Here is a 20531-nt window from a genome sequence, read left to right as displayed (position 1 = left end):
TAAATGTCATTCTTGGGAAGTGTTACCAGCCGATGTTAGTACATTCACCCAAAACAGAGACCTTCTTCTCTGAGTACCAAGAACCTGAGCCCTCTTAAAGCAAGTGGAAAAATCCTGTTTGGTTACAAATAGTTTTTCTGCTCAATTGGTTTTATTGGTTGCCTTTGGACTTCTGAGAGGCCTGGAGCACGAGTGGCAAGTGTGATTGGTCAGAATGGAATCCTTTTTGCCTTACACGTTAATTTGTTTTGAGTTCCTCCCAAACACGAAATTGTAACATACTGTATATTTGCCTCACTGCTTGAGCAAAATGTGGTAAAACTCATGAAAAGCCACAGACACGTGCCGACTGCTATTGCTTACTTTTAATTTCAACAACAGTGTCTTTCCCTGCATTTCAATTTGCTTATTGTAAGTTAACAAAGTTCATTGACGATGACATGGTTAGACAGTGTGTTATTGTCCATGTATGAACAGCAGGGCTTATTGTCCATTGATGGCCGGCGCCGTGAGTTTATCCGACTCCTGTCCTCTGTGGCTTACAGAGGACTCCTCTCAAAGCACTGACAGATTGGCCTCTTTTCCTAGGTTTCCTCTCATATACTTGATTGGCCAAAATAGGACCTTTGTGTCATGCTGCAAGCCACACTTGCACACAAACACACAGGTACTCATGCACACACACACACACACACACACACACACACACACACACACACATACATACACTCCATCTCCTCTCTCACGTGCCATCCCTCTTCGTTTACACATTTTCCTCTTCCTTGTGCCCAGGTTGTGTGTGCCTACTGTGACTGCGCCTGCGGTGTTCATCGATGTCTGTCTGTGTGTGTGTGTTTGTAAATGTGTGTGTTACCCCAGAGTAAAATATGTGGTTCTAGCCTGTTTGATGCCTATTTGAGCCACCCAGTGCCTCTGGTGATAGGCTGCTTGCTGCCTTCTGGTTGTACAGCTCGGAAGCTGTGACTCATCCTTTGCTCTCTCACCACTCATTCATAAATCTGCGTGAATAGTATAACTTCCTCTCACAGAGCCGTGGGGCCCCCATGGCTCTGTGGTAGGTTCCCTTCACTCCTCCTCTAAATGGCAGGAAGGATGAGGGTTATCTCAGCCTTTTATTGACGCCTCTCAGAGAGGTGAGAGAGATGTTTGCCCCACGCCTGCTGCCTGTGCCTGCCTTTAGCGCCTGAGCCGCGCCTCTGTCTGCAGCATGCCTCGGCTCTATCCCTCCATATAGTGCAGGCCAGACCAGCCATTTACTCACTGCTGGGCTGGCTTGGCAGTGCTTCCTGGGAGATAATGCGCCATGCCTGCAAGTAAGCTCTGAGAGCACGGATTAATTCCACAGCGGGGGAAAAAAAATTCTCCTGCAGAGGTGAGGATGTACGCTGGCATACAGCAGAGAGAGGAGAGTACCCTGCTTTGCCAGAATAGTTAGTCAGGATCACTGAGGTCACAGAAACACTGCTCCTCTATTTTCTTCCCCTGTTGTGTGGGTGTGTGTGTGGCAGTGTTGTAGTCAAGTCACCAACTGTCGAGTCGGAGTCAAGTCTCGAGTCCCCAGTGTTCGAGTCCGAGTCACCAAAGAAGAGTCTGAGTCGAGTCACCATTAACTGAGTTCAAGTCGAGTCTCGAGTCCAAGTCGAGTTATCAAGGTTGAGTCTGTGTTGAATTCCAAGACTGCCTACATTTGTCTGGCACCTTTTTAAAGAGCTAATATACTAATAAAAGAGGCTCTACATTAAGCAAAAATGACACCACTGTCACGATTGCAAAGGGAGTTTATTTACTGTCTGTTTTTCTAAACAACATTTAGCGGCACTCTTTCCAGCATTTGATGTAAAATCCGAGTAGGCAAACTTCACGATCCGGGGCGCATCTCTCTGCATTTTCGAAATGTGAACATGTAGTAGGGAGCCCGCGAATCATGCACTACAGTTGCATATATCCATATCAATTCCTTTGTTACGAGAGTAGTGAAAGTAGCGAGAATGCGGCGTTAAGTGAGTGACATTAGTGAGTGTGTTGTCAAGCAAGGAGAGAGAGCGGTAGCGGTGTCCAACTGAGAAGCGTACGTGTGACTGTGAGGAAGAAGCGAGAGAAAAAAAGAGATCCCAAAGACGATTTAAAGTGAGTTAACAGTTAACAATAAACAAGAAGCTTCTCAAGACATGGTGGCTTCGTCTTTTGTTAATACTGTCGGTGTTAGCCCCAAAAGAACATCAACCCTGGATGGAATGTCTCCACAGCTGCTTCCCGGCCGGTCTTGGAGCCCAAAACAGGAAAAGTGTAACATTTTATATCAACATTTTTATAACCTATTTAGTCAGAAACTTCATCCAACGTCAGAGTTGTTTTTCATGAATGCTCAGTCTGATTTTATATGTCTTAAGAGTCAGAGTCCAAATACAAGACATCAGTCCGCGAGTCCAAGTCAAGTCACAGAGAATAGTCTCGAGTTGGACTCGAGTCCGAGTCCAGGACTTGAGTCCTCCTTCACTGGTGTGTGGTAAGGAGGCGAGGGGGTGGTGGATCTGATCTACTCTCTCTACCTTTCCCTCCACATGACTGAAATGTGTGTCTTTCCTTGAAAACAGATCCAAGGGCATGTCCATGTGGGTCGTGTCTTGTTTTAAAGCTTTGCAACCAAATAGCTTTGGTACTAAAGAAGCAGGCAGGTACACATAAAGTTTGAATAGAGATAGATCTTATAATCACACCTAGAATAAGTGAATGTACAATGAGTAAAGAATAGTTATTACATCCTGCAGCAGCTTAGCTCAGTGTGTGTGTGTGTGTGTGTGTGTGTGTGTGTGTGTGTGTGTGTGTGTGTGTGTGTGTGTGTGTGTGTGTGTGTGTGTGTGTGTGTGTGTGTGTGTGTGTGTGTGTGTGTGTGTGTGTGTGTGTACTATCTATAAAGGAGATAAAGCAGGCCTCGGCGTGCCAGCCGTGTTTTGCCGTCTGTTCTTTTTCGGAGCATGTGCACAACGAGGAGATGAAAGAACATCATAAAATTACAGGACAATCACATTACAAGGAAATCTCATGAATTACACAGCCAAATAAAATGCCTGTGACAACAACACACGTCCCCTCAAACCCTTTCTTCAAGTTCTCCGTTAGTCAGCAGAAGGATTGACTTTATATTAGCTCCAAACAAAGTTTTGATCATGTCAGCTCCTTACTTACAAATCTTCCCCCGTGTATCTTTTAATGTAAACAATCCATAAAGCAGCCTGGCTTTTCTAATGTCATTAGTCTTCTTTCTCTCAATGACTGAAAAATAACCTTGAAAAATAACTTTGACCCTATCTGTTGCCTCCCCTTCCTCTCTCTCCTTAGCTTGTTTGGGTGGGATCCCCAGGGCCTAGTGCAGTTGTCAGCACGCAGCCTAATAGGCACAGGTGGCTGGGGCTCCTCTGCCTTCTCCAGCCCTCTTGGCATGAAATTCTTGGCAGAACGGCAGCTCCTTGGCCGGCCGCCTCAATGGGCCACTCCAACACAGCAATCACCAGTTAGTGCTTTGTCAGCATCGGGGTGGCCCAGGATGAAATATGGCTCACAACTTTGAAATATGGCTCCTCCTGTAGAGAAATCCAGCAGCGTGTGAAGTGCTGCCATTGAGCTATACAGTGTCAGAATTCTGTGTATTTCGTCTTCCCGTAGACGCGGCTGTAAATGCGATTTTATTCATGAAGACTCTCGAAGTGATGACATGTTGCTGGGTCTTCCCTGGTTCCCTCGTCACTGGTCACAGTGGAACAGAGTCAAAAGAAGGATTGGGAGGGCGGGGGGGAGGTTTGGTTGAAGAGAAACTGTACAGCTGGTGTACTGCACCACGCAGCAGTCAGACAGCGGTTTGTTACTGTGTCAGATAAATATAGAGGTCTCTGGAGCTCCCCACTGCAGCTTTATCTCTGCTTGGAGGGAGGGAAAGGCCGCGTCACCTGGGAGCTGCCACTATCCTCATTCATCCTCGCTAAATTGGCTTTAGACTCACAGGACATTAAAGATTATTGTGACTCTATAATGGCAAATGGGGTAAGGTGACAGGAAAATGTTGTCGCTGTTTTTCCTGTAACCCCACAGGACACCAGCAAGATAACACAGTGCTGACCCATAATGAGATAATCTGATAGATTTCTCTGTAGGCTAGGGCTGGGGGATGTGGTTAAAATATGTGTATATATCACAATATAGCAACTGTATACAAAGTGCCATTTACAATAACATAATGAATAAAATAAAAATGTTCTAAATGTCTTTTTTTTTTAATTATTATTATTTTTTAAAAGCTGTGAGCACCACAAACAAAATTCCATTCACCTAAATTGTATTGGAGTGGTCAGAACCCCGAGTAAGAAAATATGTTTTTTGAAAAGCACGAAAGTTGAATCCCACACTGGTCCATTTACTGGCTTTTTTTCAGACCTTTAGCTGTATCACAAAACAGTTATAATCAAATGGAGTTAGCTCATTTGTCATGGAGAAGAATCTGTTGACGTGCAATCTTAGTAGCTGTTATGATTTCATCCGTAACGCTTTTAGGACTTCCTATCCTTGTTGGCTTAAAAGTTAAGCATCAGAGTTTTTTTTTTTTTCTGTAAGGCTTTCAATCATATTGCATGATCATTATCAGCCAGAAAATACTAGTAAGGGGACTTAAAGTTGGGGTGAACCCACCCTTTAACTGCAATTTTCTTGGTATAATTCATTTTGGCAATAGACGTTTTCAAAACAATAACACAACATAAACATATCATATGATAAAATATAATATTAAATAATATCTCAGCCCTAATTTAAGCCTGCTGAATGTATGTCTGACCTTCCCTGTTGAGGGATCTGCTGTTCAATGATTAGCTTGCTCACAGACTTTAAGAACTCATTGACCCCCACTGCCTGTGTGTGTTTTGATACTATCCATCCTCCTCTGGCAGCCTGGCTCCTCACGTCTGCTGCTGATAGAGCAGAATGGATGCTTGATGGGGGTGGAGGTGGAGGTGCATTAGCACTCCTTTCATCTGTTCTGTCCTGTTGTGTCCGATGAGAGCGCATTTGTTAAAGCTTCCAGCAGGCCTTTTGAAGTCCCAGTCTGGACTCGTCCCCCTTTGGTTCCAACACCATCCCCCCCACCACCCACTCCTATTAGTGCATCAATTACAGAGACGAGGCTTGCGGGGCTTGTTTGCACTTGAGTGTGCGTCAGGAATCACCTCTCTCTCTCTGTGGCTGTGTGATAAACATGACAGACACTAGCCCACAGCCTGCATGTAAACGCCGCCCATTCTCATTCGTATTTTATTACTCATACATCCGCGTAGGCTTTCCTTGCAATGGTCGCCAGCTTGCTTTAGCTTTTGTTCTGGTAAACCTCACTGTTTAATTTTGATGTGGTTTGAAAATGCCCAGACTTCCTGATGATGAGTAAGTCAAAATCCGTCATCCCACCATGATACGGTAAAAAATACACTTGTGTATTTACTGGGTTGTGCTCCGTGTCTCAGCCCTTCCCAGCAGTGAGACACTGTTCTGACTTATATGTAGTGTTGTGAGCACTTTTCCAGACCAGACATGTACTTGCTTGTAAAAAGCTTGTTTTTGCATTCCACCTACCTCCCTGCATAATATATGGTATTATCTTCCAACCCTTCCTTTTTCTCTCCTTCGCCCTTCCTTCGCCTGTGTGTGGGGTAATGACACCAATGCTCCTATTTAGGAAAAACCCTCAAACTACATCCTGCTTTGACTTTCTCTGTTGTTTTCTCAGCCAGCAACGGTGGGACCGCAACATTTTTGTTTATCTGCTGTTTATGCTCGTAGCTACAGTATGGATGCATCAAAAATATCAGTTTTTTGGTGGAAAGGAATTATGCCTTGTGGTAGTGAGGCAGAAACGTAGAACAATTAAAATACATACTGTAAATGTTGTTTTTTCTGTACATGGAAATGGCCTCATGTAAAGTAGAGAGACACATTTCTTTTCATATATCAAAATGCTACATTAGTGGAAGCCCGTCTCTTGTTTGCTTCCGTTACAGTAAACAAGTAGCAATCGTGCTATTTTTTTCTTCTTCTTCGTCTCCTTTTCAATGCAGCAATATAACTATTTGTTTAGGAATAATACAATAGCTGAATCTGAATGGTTGTTTTGAAACATTTACATTCCAGACATGCTTTTGACATTTTTCTGTTTATAAAGCTTTATCCAAATCGGATTGGAGGTCACATAACTCTGGTTTTCACCATGTTGGCACGCAACTTTTTAAGAGTCTTTAATTAACTCAATAAACTCAGCCTATGTGTTTAAATGTATATGCATTTAAAATCCAACTCCAAATGTGTGTCATCCTGAAAATGAATCAGCAGGGAGGTGTGTGTGTGAGAAGGGTTGTGTGTCACTGTCTCCTGGCATGCGGGTGGCATGTGCTCTATGTACTGTATGTATGTGTGTGTGTAGCCAGACACATACATACATACATACATACAGCCGTGTAGCTAGCTCAGGCACAAAGTAGCTTTTGTTCAAGGAACTGTAGCATTGTGATGTTTTTGCTCTGCTTATGCGAGTCATTCATCTGCACTGCAGAGTATCGTTTCCTCAGGCTCAAATGTATGCATGTAGGGAATCCCCCCCCCTCCGTCCCCCACTTTTTTTCTGCTCCATCCCATTTTTCAAATGAGTGGCTAATTTTGTTTACATCCGAATAATCAAGAAGTGTGATCAGGGCCAGTGGTCCAAAGACCATCTGCATTGTCTCACACACACACACACACACACACACACACACACACACACACACACACACACACACACACACACACACACACACACACATACATTCACTTGTAGTCACACTAGGAGCAGGCAGAGAGTAAACTAAGTAAAAATTAAGCAATATAAAATATACTTAACATAACATGAATACACCACCTTAAGCCACTTACTTGACCATTTTCAGGTTACGCTGTAGCTGTCCAAAAATGTTGACAAATCTGACATCCTGTATACACTGTAGCGAATGAAGCCAAATGTCTTTTTTTGGTCTCAATTCCGCCAGTTCGTCTACACGCCAAATTTGCTCTCATTTGGAGCATGCTGCCAGGTTTACTCTTTCATCTGAACCTCAACCGGCCGTAGCCTGCTTCTCTTACACACTATGACTTTGTATGTGCATGAGAGCAATAGAAAGAGAGAGTGTGGGGAGTGAAGAGAGCATAAGACAGACTTCATTTTATCACTAAGGTGTGGAAAGGTCTATGAATTGCAACATTAGCACTGGAGAATCCATAACTCATCTTCAAGTACGGCGGTGAGAGAGGTGGGTTCAATGGGAGCGCTTCTTTGTATCATTGTGGATTATGGCTGACAATGTGAACTCTGGCTGGCAGATTCAGGTGATTTCAGAGGCAGGACTCCTCTACATGTGCTTAAGGACAGTCCTGGGTGTGCGCCCTGTGTGTAGGAGTCAGATTGTGAGCCATTAGGTTGGCACCAGTGGCATGACTGGCACGTAGAAAAACAGTTATATGCTGGACTCCGGCCTGCTCCCTGCAGCCGTGGTATTATTAACATTCTGTGCCTCTGGAGGCCTCCTGGTCATAAAAAACACTCCAGCTGAGGTACCATGTAGAATCACAAACCTGGAAGTTTTTACACCTTCTGGTATACTTACCAATGTTTTAATTAAGTGAAAGCCTAAAATGGCTGGCGTAATTACCCAAACCAGATGGCCTAACTAAAGGAAATATATCAGACCACCAGTGATGCTTTTGAGACGGTGACCTTTTCTATGCACAGGCTCCACTGCTACTTGAGTTTAAGCATTAATAACATTTTTGATGTTTTCTTTTGCTTATTTTGTGTAGAATCTCATCTAAAAACTCTTTTAATGCAACACAGTCACAATCTGTGGCCAAATGTTACAAATCTTAACACTGTATATTAAAATCAACTAAGTGTTCCTACTACAGTATTTGTTTCTGTTCAAGCCACATAGCAGCACACACTAGCCTTTTGTGATCTTTCATCGGAGAGTATGTAAATATCAAAGGAGGTTGCTACTTTCTAGCATGTAAGTACGTGCTCTGCCCAATGTGCTCTTTGGTGCTGCCATGAAGGCAGACACCTCTGCATTTGGCGCGTCACTTTGTGCCTGCGGGTGTCAAAAAAATGCTGCACACAAGCATATGTTTAAACTCTTGGCTCCGGTGCAGTGGGAGGAAGCGGCCTCTCAGGGTAGAGCAAAGAAAGGCAGTGCCGCGGTCCCTTTTTTAAGTGCAGCGACAGAGACGCAGCTCCTGATTTATGAAGTGAGTATGAGCTGGGCGGGTCATGTCCTGGCAGGGAGGCCAGCTACTGGAGGAAGAGAAGGAGTCGAGAGTGAAAAATGATTAAGATTAAAAGAGTAAGGCGGAGGTTCTCATATCCTCACACAGCAGTGAGGTCACTTCCACATTGACATCTATTTAAGACAAAGTCAAGATCAAACATGTCTGTCACCCCCATAGTCCCGGAAATACCCCCCACAGCTCTGATCTATTACCACACCAAATGGAAAAGATTCCCCTCAACTAATCACCACCAGCCTTGGCTGCTACAACATTGAGCGGAGAAGAAACTGAAACGTAAATATAAAAAAAAAATCAAACTACCAACCAGGAAATGTTAAAATCTGTCTTTCAGTCGGCTGTATTGTTGTGTATATTTTTGTGTTTAACTGACTGAACTGTGGAATAGGACTGTTGTGTGCGGTGGACACATAGAGACGCCAATGAAATGAGCATCTCTGTCTCTGTCGTGTGTCTGTAATTGCAACGGAGGCATTGTGCTAGGAAGTGTGTTTGTCTGTGACATTATTTCTGTGGCTCTCCTTTCATTTTTTTCTGTCAACTAAGTGACACACCCATTCCAGGAATCTCTAGTGGTTTTACTGACTTTAACTTTCTCATGTAAATACTTATCATACTGCAGATTGATTCAGGATATTGGCGACAGGCCACTGTGGGGATGGTCTGCAGCGTGGCATTTTTCTGACATAGCTCAATGGAGGAGGTCCCGCATGTCTGCCTTTGTGGTGGAGAATAGTGTGTGTGTGTGTGTGTGTGTGTGTGTGTGTGTGTGTGTGTGTGTGTGTGTGTGTGTGTGTGTGTGTGTGTGTGTGTGTGTGTGTGTGTGTGTGTGTGTGTGTGTGTGTGTGTGTGTGTGTGTGTGTGTGTGTGTGAGAGGAGGTGGAGTAGGGGGTGGGGGGAGGTGGGGCTTAAAGAAACAACAATGACTGCTCTTGGGTCTGTCGCCTGTTCCCTGCCTCTTGGCAGCAAACTTGATCAGCGAAGAAAAATACATGCTCTGCCTTTACAATGCAGGCCTTTGTCTCTGGTCGGCATCGGAACTGTCAACCATTTTGAAAATAGTTTCCAGCTTATTAAAATGCTTCCAGACTGTGACTGTTGAACCAGTGAGTTTTCCAGTTAATTGCTTGGCATCCTTCCCCATCTTAGGTCTGTCCTGGGCATCCTCAGAGAGTAAAGGCTTTTCTGATTGGAATAACAATGCAGAGGCTGGTGTTTTCATCTCTTCACATGGAGCAGGGCATCTCTAATCTTAGACAACCGAAACACATGTGCTTTATTGTTTCAAGTTTCTCTACCTTTCAGTTTTCTCTCCTCCTTATGTCTCAATCCTCCTGCCCGCATGACTTTGATGAACTGTGAAGATCCGTTAGTTAAAGTGTGGCCTCATACCCCTATCAGTGTCCAGTGTCATTGTTCTATCTGACTAAGCTGAACTACTCAGCGGACGTGAATAAGCCATTTTGTGCCAATGGCCTCTTACAAATGGCCATTTATGGGCTGTTAGTTTAGTTTGGACTCTTGATCTAATTCAGTTAAATGACCGACTCTATTAGGCAATGCAGTGATTCTAGAGTCATTGCACTTGCAGTTAGTATTGGATACTCAGCATCTGACACATGGCTACTTGGATTAACACTAAAGCGAGGATAGCTCGTCATTGTTTCCTAAATTGACAGTGGAATTGGGGTTACATCGAGAAAGAAATCAGTATCAGTATCAGTTATCATTGCTGCTATCACTTCTGAATTGATCCCTTAGAGGTAATAGGTGCACGGCCCCTGTGTTATTGGATCCAGTGCCTTTCATTGCTTATCTGGGCAGCTTTTACTCGCTGTTAACTGCTTTTCTCTCTTGTCTCGATGACTGTGTGCCTGTGACCACGCGGGCTGAAGGATCATAAATCTGCTAATTGAGTTTCCTAAAGTGTGCTGGTCGATGGAAGAAAAATATCTTGGCCAGGAATAAACAAGAGCATGTGGATGTTATTGAAAAGAAAAGCCTCTCTTGATTTCATAGGGCTACTTTCTTTCTGCCCAGAGAAATATTCAGAGCTCTGACTGGTCACTAGTGGCTTCTGATGCCCTGCAGTCTGTGTCTTTAGCAGTATCTCTGACTTACAGTGTCAGGAGCTACCTCAAGCAATTATCGTAGACAAAGAAAAATCTAATTAATGTGTAAAAAACATTATTTTGGCAGGAGGACTCTTGAGCTTCACCGTATCTATGTTTTTGTCTGCCCTGTAACATTTTACCTCCTCAGCCAGGGTTACTTAGGTTCTGTCTTGTGGCTGGTCTCACTGCTGGCATTCTTGTTGCATACTGAAGATTCCTCTGTCTAAGAGGGAGATAAGGAGAGGAGAAACGACAATAATAAAGAATGGGGGATGCCAAATAGGGCAGACAATGTGCAGATTCTGTTAAATGAGCCAATTGGTATTGACTCAGGCTTACTGCATGTTACATATTGTCACGGTGTTGGTATTATTCCCTCGGTGATGTCATGTCTGCCTCATGAAATTGTCTGTTGTTCTTAATGCCCGGTATTAGTTAGTTAAAGCTTGTGTAACACAGACAGTGCTTTGCTTTAAATGCTTTTGTAAGGCACAGCATGTGGGGGGTTGTTCTTTTCACTGTCTGACCCTCACCGAGAGAACTGGAAGAATGCCTATTGTTTCCTCATCACTTGCTTTGTCTGATAAACTCTAGACCAACTCTGTAGCTGAAAGCTGTCGACACTCAATCACCAACTCTCCTCCCTGTGTTGTCACCCATCTCCCGTACACTTTCCTACTCATTTGCCCTTCTCCTTCCTGGTCTCTTCTTCCTCCTCCTCCTCCTCCTCCTCCTCCTCCTCCTCCTCCTGCTGATCTTCACCCGAACAGCTGCTGAGCTGGAAGACCTCCTCTCAGCCTGTGGGCACTGTTGGCCTGCTTACCCAGGATAAACAAAATACCTTGGTCTGGACAGGGATTACATAAAAGACTACTGTCTTTGCTGTCAATACAGTTCATTTCCACTGTTACAAAAGGAGAACACCCAGTGCCTTAATGTAATGTCACAGACAGAAAGAGGACATAACCCCTGTCCTTTAAAATTTCATTTCTCAACCCACTACCTCTCAGCGTGTTCAGGCCTGTGGCAGCTCAACTGCGTAACTTTCCTCCATGTAACCCCCATTCACTGGATCAGTATGGTTAAATGCCTAATGGGTGACTCATTACTTTTTCCTTGGGTCATTTTTCTCCAGTATACCATTAAGTGGAAAACATGGATGAGTCCTCGAAGGCTATCATGTTGAGTTTTCTTTGTAGACACCAGAGCTTTGTGAGACTTTGTAACAGCTAGTATCTGGCATTTGCCACCATGCACCAGACCAGCGAGAGAATCAAAGGTAAAGCAGCTTTTGTTTAGGTCTAGCACCACTTTACCCCCATATCCATACCCTCAGCATGCTTTTAGGAGGTTACTTAAGGCAATCAAGAGGCACACAGCTCAAATAAAGAATGCATGATGGTAAGTGATCCGCTGAAACGTCACTTGCAATCAACTCAGCTTCTCCAGAATGCAGTTTTTAGCCTCTAAAACCCCAACAAATCAGGGTATTTTTGTTTAGAAAATTCCACTCCTTCTTATTCCTCTTAATAGCGATTAGCCATTGACGACACAGCTATTATTTTTTCTCTACTTAGGCCGTATTATTGAACTGTATTGTAAAAGCCCATGTTAGGTTGCCACACAGACGCACGCTGTTCATTGGTGTTGCTTTTCCTCTAAATTAAATGTTGTCTTTTCTCATATTCACCGCTGACGTCGCATTGCCTCAATTTTGGACTGGGTCCAATTCAGTATGTCAGGCATAGTGTGTGTGGGTTTGGCTTAGAGCTATATAGGCTGCTGATGTTTTCTATATGAAGTCGAGCAGTGGGAATGGTCCAGCTTTATTGCCTTTGTTACTCTTGGCATGGTCACCTACATCTTCCCTAACCCCAGAGTTATATGATCATGTTCTTTGGATGTAATGCCACTACGGGATCTTCTTCTAGGCTACTTACCGTCTCACGCAGTCAGTGCCAGGTTGCCTCCTTTATGCTCTTTTCCCAAGTGTAAATAAGCATTAGTAGATGCGGATTTCTCTATCTCGCACATGCCTCACACTCCAGGTTTAATTGTTGTGTCTGTTTCTTCACAGGATTTGATTAATGGGCTGGAATTCAGGTCTACTTGCAGGTCAGGCGCAATTAAGTATGTTGAATTCCACACATTTTCACAAAGGTTTCAGACTGTTGAACTCCTTGAAGTCTCTGCAGGGTTGACAAGAAGTTTTTCTGTTCTCCTTGTGACACGAGGATAAGTGGGATGGATGCCTTGGAACCATTTCCCTTGTTTAAATCTGTAACTGGATTAGAGGTACCCTCTGGAGAAAGGTTCCATAATGATACAGCACTGCTGCACAACAACACATGCAGACAAACCCTGCCTGCATAGCTCTCCCACACCGTCTGAAGGCTGATGTGTTTGTGGGCGACAGAGAATCTTCCAGATGTGTGGGTAAGGCCATGTATTAGGGCTGGACACCTGTGGCTGCTTTGACACAGGTGTTCATTGCAACACACTCCTGCTGTGTGTTGTGACCACTTCACAGCCTTACCCCCCATGGAGAGAAGAAGACAGAGAGGTAAATGTGTGTGTGTGTCCGAGAGAGAGAGAGAGAGAGAGAGAGAGAGAGAGAGAGAGAGAGAGAGAGAGAGAGAGAGAGAGAGAGAGAGAGAGAGAGAGAGAGAGAGAGAGAGAGAGAGAGAGAGAGAGAGAGAGAGAGAGAGGAGAGAGAGAGAGAGAGAGAGAGAGAGAGAGAAAGGCAGAGAGAGAGAGCGCGAGAGAGAGAAAGGCAGAGAGGTGTGTCTCTTCAGTGAGCTCAGAGTCCTTTGGGCCTTCCCTGACAGCTGCAGCGATCTAAGAGCTTGAGGGAGAGATTGTGGTTGCCTGACATGGGGGCTCACCTCTGGAGAGATGGAGAGCACGTGACCAGACGCAGCCATGTGTCCATCTGACAAAGTGGGGTTAAGAGCCCACTGCCATGTTCCATTATGAGCTTCATTTAGAGCAGCAGACGGTGGGGGCACAGGGACGAATCACTCATCAAGCATGGTCCAAACTTAGCATTTTTTAGTTGTTTCCATTAATGTGCATGCAAGCACATTTACACACAAGCGCAGGCACTTACACAGTTGTACAAAATGACCCTGCCCAACACACATTGTTCCCTCCTGTGCACAAAGCATATCCCTGAGCTATCAAAGACAATTAACGTAGTCATTCATCTTGCAACGCTATCTGGTTAACACCAGAGGAAATGTAGGCCGGTGGAGGAGGGAGAGCATGGGAGGGGGCAGGTAGTACACTGATGAGGGAGGTCTAACAAACTCTATCCCACTGAGTGAACCTGCTCTTTGCCAACCATAAATGACAAGAGTGCAGAGGAAAATGAAGTGCTGAGGCAACACACACTACTGAGACAGAAAACACACACACACACACACACACACACACACACACACACACACACACACACACACACACACACACACACACACACACACACACACATATATAAACACACTGCAGGATGCACTCACACCCACTCTTTTCTGATAGCTTCTGTCTGTCACACCTCAGTGCTGCAGTGTAGGAACATAGTCAATGTAATACTGTGATCATGTTTTAAAGTTTAGTGAGTGCTTTTTGGTTTTGATTTGATTTATTAAGGGGTCTGCAAGACACTGCATTCAAGGGATAACATGCTAAAATGAAAACACGTTATTTCTATGGCCCCAAAATGTTAAAATCAAGACAGATAAAAACACATAAGAGTTCAACAAAATACAACAATACAGTAAGAAACTAATGACTCAGGAACATTTGTAGCTCAGGTCAACTTGCACCATAGATGTGTGATGAGGACAAATGTGTGTTTTGATTCCCTAAGGTTTTAATGAGGGAAAGCCAAGCACAGGTTCTTTGCTGTTGTTGTGATTTGATTTTGGCGGTTGGTGCAGCAGATGGGAGGGGTGACTGGAAGTAGGAGTGCATTTGGTGCTCCCTCCCTTTTAAGTGGGTGGGTGTGTGCATGCAAGGTGCTCTCTAGTCTGTCTTTAGGCAGACAGACAGCTGGTCAAACAGGCTTAGGGGAGCGGTGGGCAGTCTGCGCTCTGACTAAAGCCCATTAGGCCCTCTTTACTCCTCATTGGTCAACAGCCCCAAGTTTTGATAGTATTGTGGCGGGGGTGCCAGGTTTCATGTTCATTTGTCCAAACGGTGGATCGAAATCTATCTGTGATGCGTTAAGGCAACAGATACTCCAAAGAGATCAGAATGCAATCACGGTTTCATGTTCTGCTCTGTGCCAAAGTGTTTTAAAGTCCATGTGCGTGTGTGTTGCAATTGAGTGTGACAGGGTGAGCTGTGAGGGTAGGGGCCCCCCTGTCTGCCCCTCTGTGTGTGCAGTTGTGTAGCACGTAGGCTTGTGGAATGCCGGACCGTTCTCCTGTTTCCCCCGTGGCGGGTGGAGCCAGCAGAATGGGTACCAGGAGGGTGCAGGGGCGACACAGGGATCAGAGGAATGTGCTCTTTGTCCATCTGTGTTTGTAAGAAAGAGAACAATTTAATTTCATGGGTGAACCTACTTTATTTATTTTTTTTATTTTTATTTTTTTTTACCTTTTTAAGACATTCCTCCCAGCACATTTTAGTCCAGCCAAACAGACAACTCAGTTAGCTAAGCATCAGGATGTCATTTATTAGCTAATGTAATACAGCACTGACCATTGCTGTCTTTATTACCCTGCACTAGACAGAGAAAACAAAACACAAGCTTGTATTACACAAGAAAGAGAGGAGAATATTGACTTACAGAAAGGTCTGATTTTATTCCAAGAAAACCTGTTTATCCATTCTAACATGGCACTGATGTACTCCAAACTGGTGAAATGATTTACTCTTATTGCTGTCTCCTTTGCCATCTGTATCACTTCTCTTTAAATACAAGCCAGCAGCCGCTGGTCAACCAGATAGTGCTGTTTTATTTGAACACTGGCCTTACTGTGGGCACCAGGAATGCCTCAGAGTTATTTGAGAGCAGACACATAATTATACCATTACACTGACAGTGATGCTCGCTGTGAAATACTGGTGATTAATTTTGCTTGCTCTAATCCAAGCTGATCTCAGTTTCCGTTCTGGGGGGCTGCAAACTGCCGTGACATCCGGATTGTGCTCTCATTCCTTCCCATCCTTTTCTCCTCCCTCTGCATCAAACCGACTTATTCAGGCGCCTGGTCAAAGCACACATGTGCTGACGTCACGCGGGCTGCTTGTGGGCTGTGGTGTTCAGACTTGAGCCGTATCAGAGGGGCGAATGGGCCCCGGTCAGTGTAGCGCTGTACACAATGGCTCCTGTTCAGACCTCACGTCCCACAACCGCAAACGGCACTCGTGTGCGTGTGCACATAGATCTGCGCTTGCATCAACTATCTCAAGCCAGACATATCTAATGCAACAGCAGATCAAGGGATCAGTATGTAATTTCTGAGAATACTCTTCCCTATCTGTATCCATTCACTGTGGAAGAGGCATATGTGTGGGATGATAGAGCCAGATTAGCATCTGTCTCCAGCTTCTGTTGTCTGCCACGTCATGTCCAGTGGCTGTAAGAGCCTGACTTAGACAGAAGGACAACAATCAGTCATAGTGAGAGAAGCAAAGGGGCTGTAAACTGATGGACAGAAGGACAAGTTCCTCTGCCATTTGAACTTATTTTAGGGAAAGAAACAAGGGCCTTCTTCCCTATCTTCCCTCGCCTAGCCTCCACCTTTACATCTGCAGGAGCTCAGCCTAGGGATTGATGATGTGTCATTGAATCCTCTAGTGGATCAATGGACTCGTAGCCCACTGGGGGCCAGCCACTGGCAATCCATCACTAGGGGTCACAACACATTTAGCCCTGTCTCACAAGCACTCATTGTCATTCAAGTGCCATGGTCAAGCAGGGGGAGGAGGAGAGCAGTGTTAAGTTATGTTAGTTGGCTGAGAGCGATGTGATTTTATCTTTGAAACGTCTGATGGGGCTGCGACCATAGCTTGTCAGAAGAATGCTTTTTGTCTTAACCATTTCATCCCATGACTCACCCACGCAGATTGACCTAGGTTGATGAAATATGTATGTAAAAAATAGTTCTAGAAACAGATTCACCCACCACAGTTCTTTTATTTGAACTAGATTCTTCTTTTTTTAAGAAACATTTTTGGGGGCTTTACCCTTTATTTGAAAGTGGATAGATATGAAAGAGGGAGAGAGATGGGGGATGACGCAGCAAAGGGCAGCAGGTCGGATTCAAACCCTGCGCCGCTGCAGGACTCAGCCAACATGGGGCGAACGTTCTTACTGGGTGAACTAGAGGCCGCCGCTGTGTGAATTAATAAACATTTTTTTTTTTTTTTTTTTTTTTACATCTAAAGGAACAAAATGATAAATTACTTGCCATGTTGTTCCACTACAAAGGTGAATGTAAACGTGTCCTTGTCACAGTGGAGTAAAATAGCTGGCTCCTAAATGACAACATAGTAGCTCTGCAGTAGCAGAACCTCCGCTGGGTCCAGGCTGCCACCTTTCAGTCGGGCTGCTGTCTGTCCTTCCTCTCACATCTGGATCCAATAGGAGCGGCTTCCTTCTGTGAAGGAGGGACACATAAATAGCCAGGCAGCCGTAACCACACTATGCAGCACAGCCTGGATGTTGGTTCATTCGTTTGCTGCTGTCCCTCTTTTGCACTGCCAGCTCAGATATGGCGTATGATGTCGCCACCCCCCTGCACGTACCACCACCCCCATGTCCCTCAACTCTACCTCTGATCCTCCGATCCCTGTGCTGGGGTGTGACTGACGCACTGAATGCTTAACGCACGTCCACCCAGCTCTGTGCCCATCTGTGGAAAGTTTGAGTGGAGTGGGGCCAGGATTGAAACACAGGCAGGCAGAGGGTGGGTGGTGGGTGGGCTGAAGGTGGCCTGCGTGGGCTGAAGCCTGTGGGCTGAGGAGGGGAAATGCAATATCCTGGTTATAGTCGAACAGCTAAATGCGCTGCCTTTATGAGATGCAAGGCACAGTAACAGTTCCATTACTAGCATATAGAGATTATATAACCGGATCATACCTTTTCTTTTACAGATATTTATATATAGTTAAGCCTGGTGTCCTCATTTAGATTACGATGTAGTAATATGATGTAGAAACAAGAGTCATTTGACATGTCATTTGAGAGGAGCTGTATGCAGCAAAGAGTAAATTGTGTGGTTGACTCTTTCTCTCTTATCCCAAGACTGACCCTTGTCACTATGTCTGCGTTAAGTATGTATGTGTGTGTATGTGTGTGTGCATGCATGCCATTGACTAAACACATGCCCCTTTTGTGTGGCACATGTGCATGTCCTACCACAGAAGCCCAGCCCCATCCTCCCAAATTAAAACTCATTCCAGCAAGAGGTGGGTCTGTTCAGCTTCGCTGCGGCCCCTCGATCCTTCCTTCCTTCCTTGTCCCCTCATCTGCTTGGGGCTGCAGCAGCAGGAGAGGAGAGGGGAGGAGGAGAGGGATGGATGGAGACGCTTGAGTGAGTTTTAATTTGTGTGCTTACAGCAGAAGACGCTGCAGAGTGGCGTAGTAGGGGGAACAGATGCATTAGTGCTCATGCACTCATTCACCTCAGACCAGATACACACACCTCTATACAAATACACACACACACACACACACAGTGACACTTATTATTGCACCCTGTTGTGTTGTCTGAGTGGTCCTGGTGCTGAAGTATTTGTTTTCTCTCCTGAACCAAAGCCTGTTGTGCAGTCACTGTCTGATTGATCAGTTTATAAAACTCCGTGGCAGAATGAGCTGCTCAGGGACACAGTCTATTTGCTCTGCCTCATGTTGTCGCTTAACATAGATCGCCTGTCCTGCACAAATACCACCTTGCAAAATGCTCTAGATATAAAAAGACAAAAAAACTCCTATTTCTGGACTACAAAGAGAGAGAGCGAGAGAGGGAAAAAAAGCAAACCGTATAGCAATGATTCTCATGTTGCTTTGAAAGCCTCGATAGTCTGCATGTGTGTGCGTGTGATGTGGTAAAACTGCAGAAACATGGAGGATGTGTTCCAAGGATGGAACTTGAGAATGCCGTTCCCCTCTCGCTGGCCTCTGAGGAGGAGCCACCAGCGCTTGCTCCTGCCCCCGCTCTGCTCTGCGCCTGCCTTCCCCTACCAGACGCATCGCTTCAGTTTCCCTCCCAGGCCATGAGGGTATCAGGTTTGTTTTGGAGAAGAGGGAAGGGGGCAGGAGGAAGGAGACAGGGATGAGGAAGGCTGGCACATGTGATGAGGAGAATTAGGCGGACAAATCTCTCCGTTGGTGCGGGATGGAAACGGTTAGCCAGACAGAGAAAGTCCCATGAGATAGAACAAACAAGTCCCTCCTGGCCCGTTGCTGCCCCTGACCCCTCATCCTTAAATTCCGTGCCAGCAACTGGAGTTGTGAAGCGGCCATTTAATGAATGAGGGTGGGAAGGAGAGAGCAAGAAACGGGGGAGGAATAAGGAAGGAGAGAGAGAGCGAGAGGGGCGGCGGGTCAGGTTGTGTGTTGTGTGTTGTGTGTGTGTGTGTGTGTGTGTGGGTGGGTGAGACGCGGCTCAGAGGCGCTTGTGGTGGAGTTGGTTATGTGTATGTGTGTGTGTGACTGTTCAGGCTAAGGAGGAGCCTGGGGTAGGCCCACACACATACACTCTTGCCTCTTCACAGGCTTTGTGTGTTTGTGTTTTGTTCATGCCTCTGCTGAGACACTGTGCAGTCTGGAACAAAGGCCCAATTTGGGCTGTGCTTCCGCCTGAGGCTGCTCGCTTGGCAGCCTCAGCAGATCAGTCATCAGAATAAGGAATAACAGGCACACCTCAACACTTCCATAAAGTCTTCAACGGCTTCAGATAAGGGAGACTTCCTGTTTTTTGGAGTTGGATTTGTTTATCTGTGAGGTGTGTAAACATCATTTTTATGCTCCCCCTGTTGTCCCAGTCACACCATAAAATCTACCCCGCTGTTTGTGTTCCCAGGGGCTCACCAGGCAAGTGAACACTGGTTTATTTGCACGATTATTAAGTCTTCCAGTAAATAAAAACAACAGTTTTTCTCTTCCAGGTTGTTTTCTTCCCTTGCACATTTATTCACATATTTATTTCCAAAACAGTTTTGAGAAACCTTCTTTCTATAGGTAGCAGAGAGCGTATTCGTTTTAATTGTGTGGTGAAACAATCTTGAGTCCATTTTTTTCTTTCCAGTTTCTTCCTTTCTGTTTGTGTTCTGTCATTTTTCTAAATCTTGAAGAAAACTGTATCCAAGCCAGCACAGATAATTTTCTTTTTGAGGGACTGTCACATTGTTCGTTTTGTTGTCTTTGAGGTAATAGGGAGTGTTCTCCCTTTCTGAGGCAGTAAATTACATGGATGCTCGTGACATGAGGCATTGAGCTGCCAAGATGTATTGATCCCTCGCTCCCATCGCTAGCCGACTTGTGTCTACCCTTAAACCGCCGGCACAATGCTGGCACAACCCTCCTCGAGTCTCTGTGGAGAGTTGAGGGTGTGCAGCTCTGTTTGATGCATGATGGGACCAAGGGGGGCGGGGTGTGGGGGTCTTGTGTCAAGGGAGCGGGGTTGAACATTCAGGCCTGCTCCACCCTTTCATTTGTATTTCCCGTAGCGCCGTAGTGCTATCCAAATAACTTATGGCTGTTGGTGAATAAGCCGACAGGACCTTTTGTGAAGGCAGTGAGGCAGACAAGAATTGCCACAGGGACACCGGCTGTGGGATGAGATGAAAGTTTGGTTTAGCTTGTCCCCATATTGGCATTCATTTTGTTTCGTTTTCTTGTTTGGTGGCTAATCAAAGCATGCCCCTTTTATTTCTGCTTTATAAATTATGAATATTTAACGCATCAAGAAATAAGACTGAAAGTGGTTCTTCCTCCCCCTCTTTGCTGTCATCTATACAGCTGTAGGTAGCAGGTGTCAGTCACTTCATCAGTCAGTCAGTGCTGGCCATGTAGCACTGTAGGTAATGAGA

General features: G+C 45.1%; 1 protein-coding gene across 3 annotated transcripts in view; it reads left to right on the top strand.

Annotated features, from left to right (window-relative positions):
• Nucleotides 1–20531, top strand: part of igf1ra (insulin-like growth factor 1a receptor) — a 74759-nt gene that overhangs the window by 19151 nt on the left and 35077 nt on the right. The window contains exon 1 of one of the 3 annotated variants that reach the window (XM_028586256.1): nucleotides 8588–8646. The exons of the other annotated variants lie outside the window; for them this stretch is intronic. The gene's annotated coding sequence lies outside the window, so the exon portion shown is untranslated. Of the gene's footprint in view, nucleotides 1–8587; nucleotides 8647–20531 lie in introns of those variants that run through there. 3 annotated transcript variants of the gene reach the window in all.

This window comes from Perca flavescens, chromosome 8 (genome assembly GCF_004354835.1).
Source record: "Perca flavescens isolate YP-PL-M2 chromosome 8, PFLA_1.0, whole genome shotgun sequence".
NCBI classification, from domain to species: domain Eukaryota; kingdom Metazoa; phylum Chordata; class Actinopteri; order Perciformes; family Percidae; genus Perca; species Perca flavescens.
The sequence above is the reverse complement of the archived record's forward strand: the minus strand, read 5'-3'. Positions and strand labels throughout refer to the sequence as shown.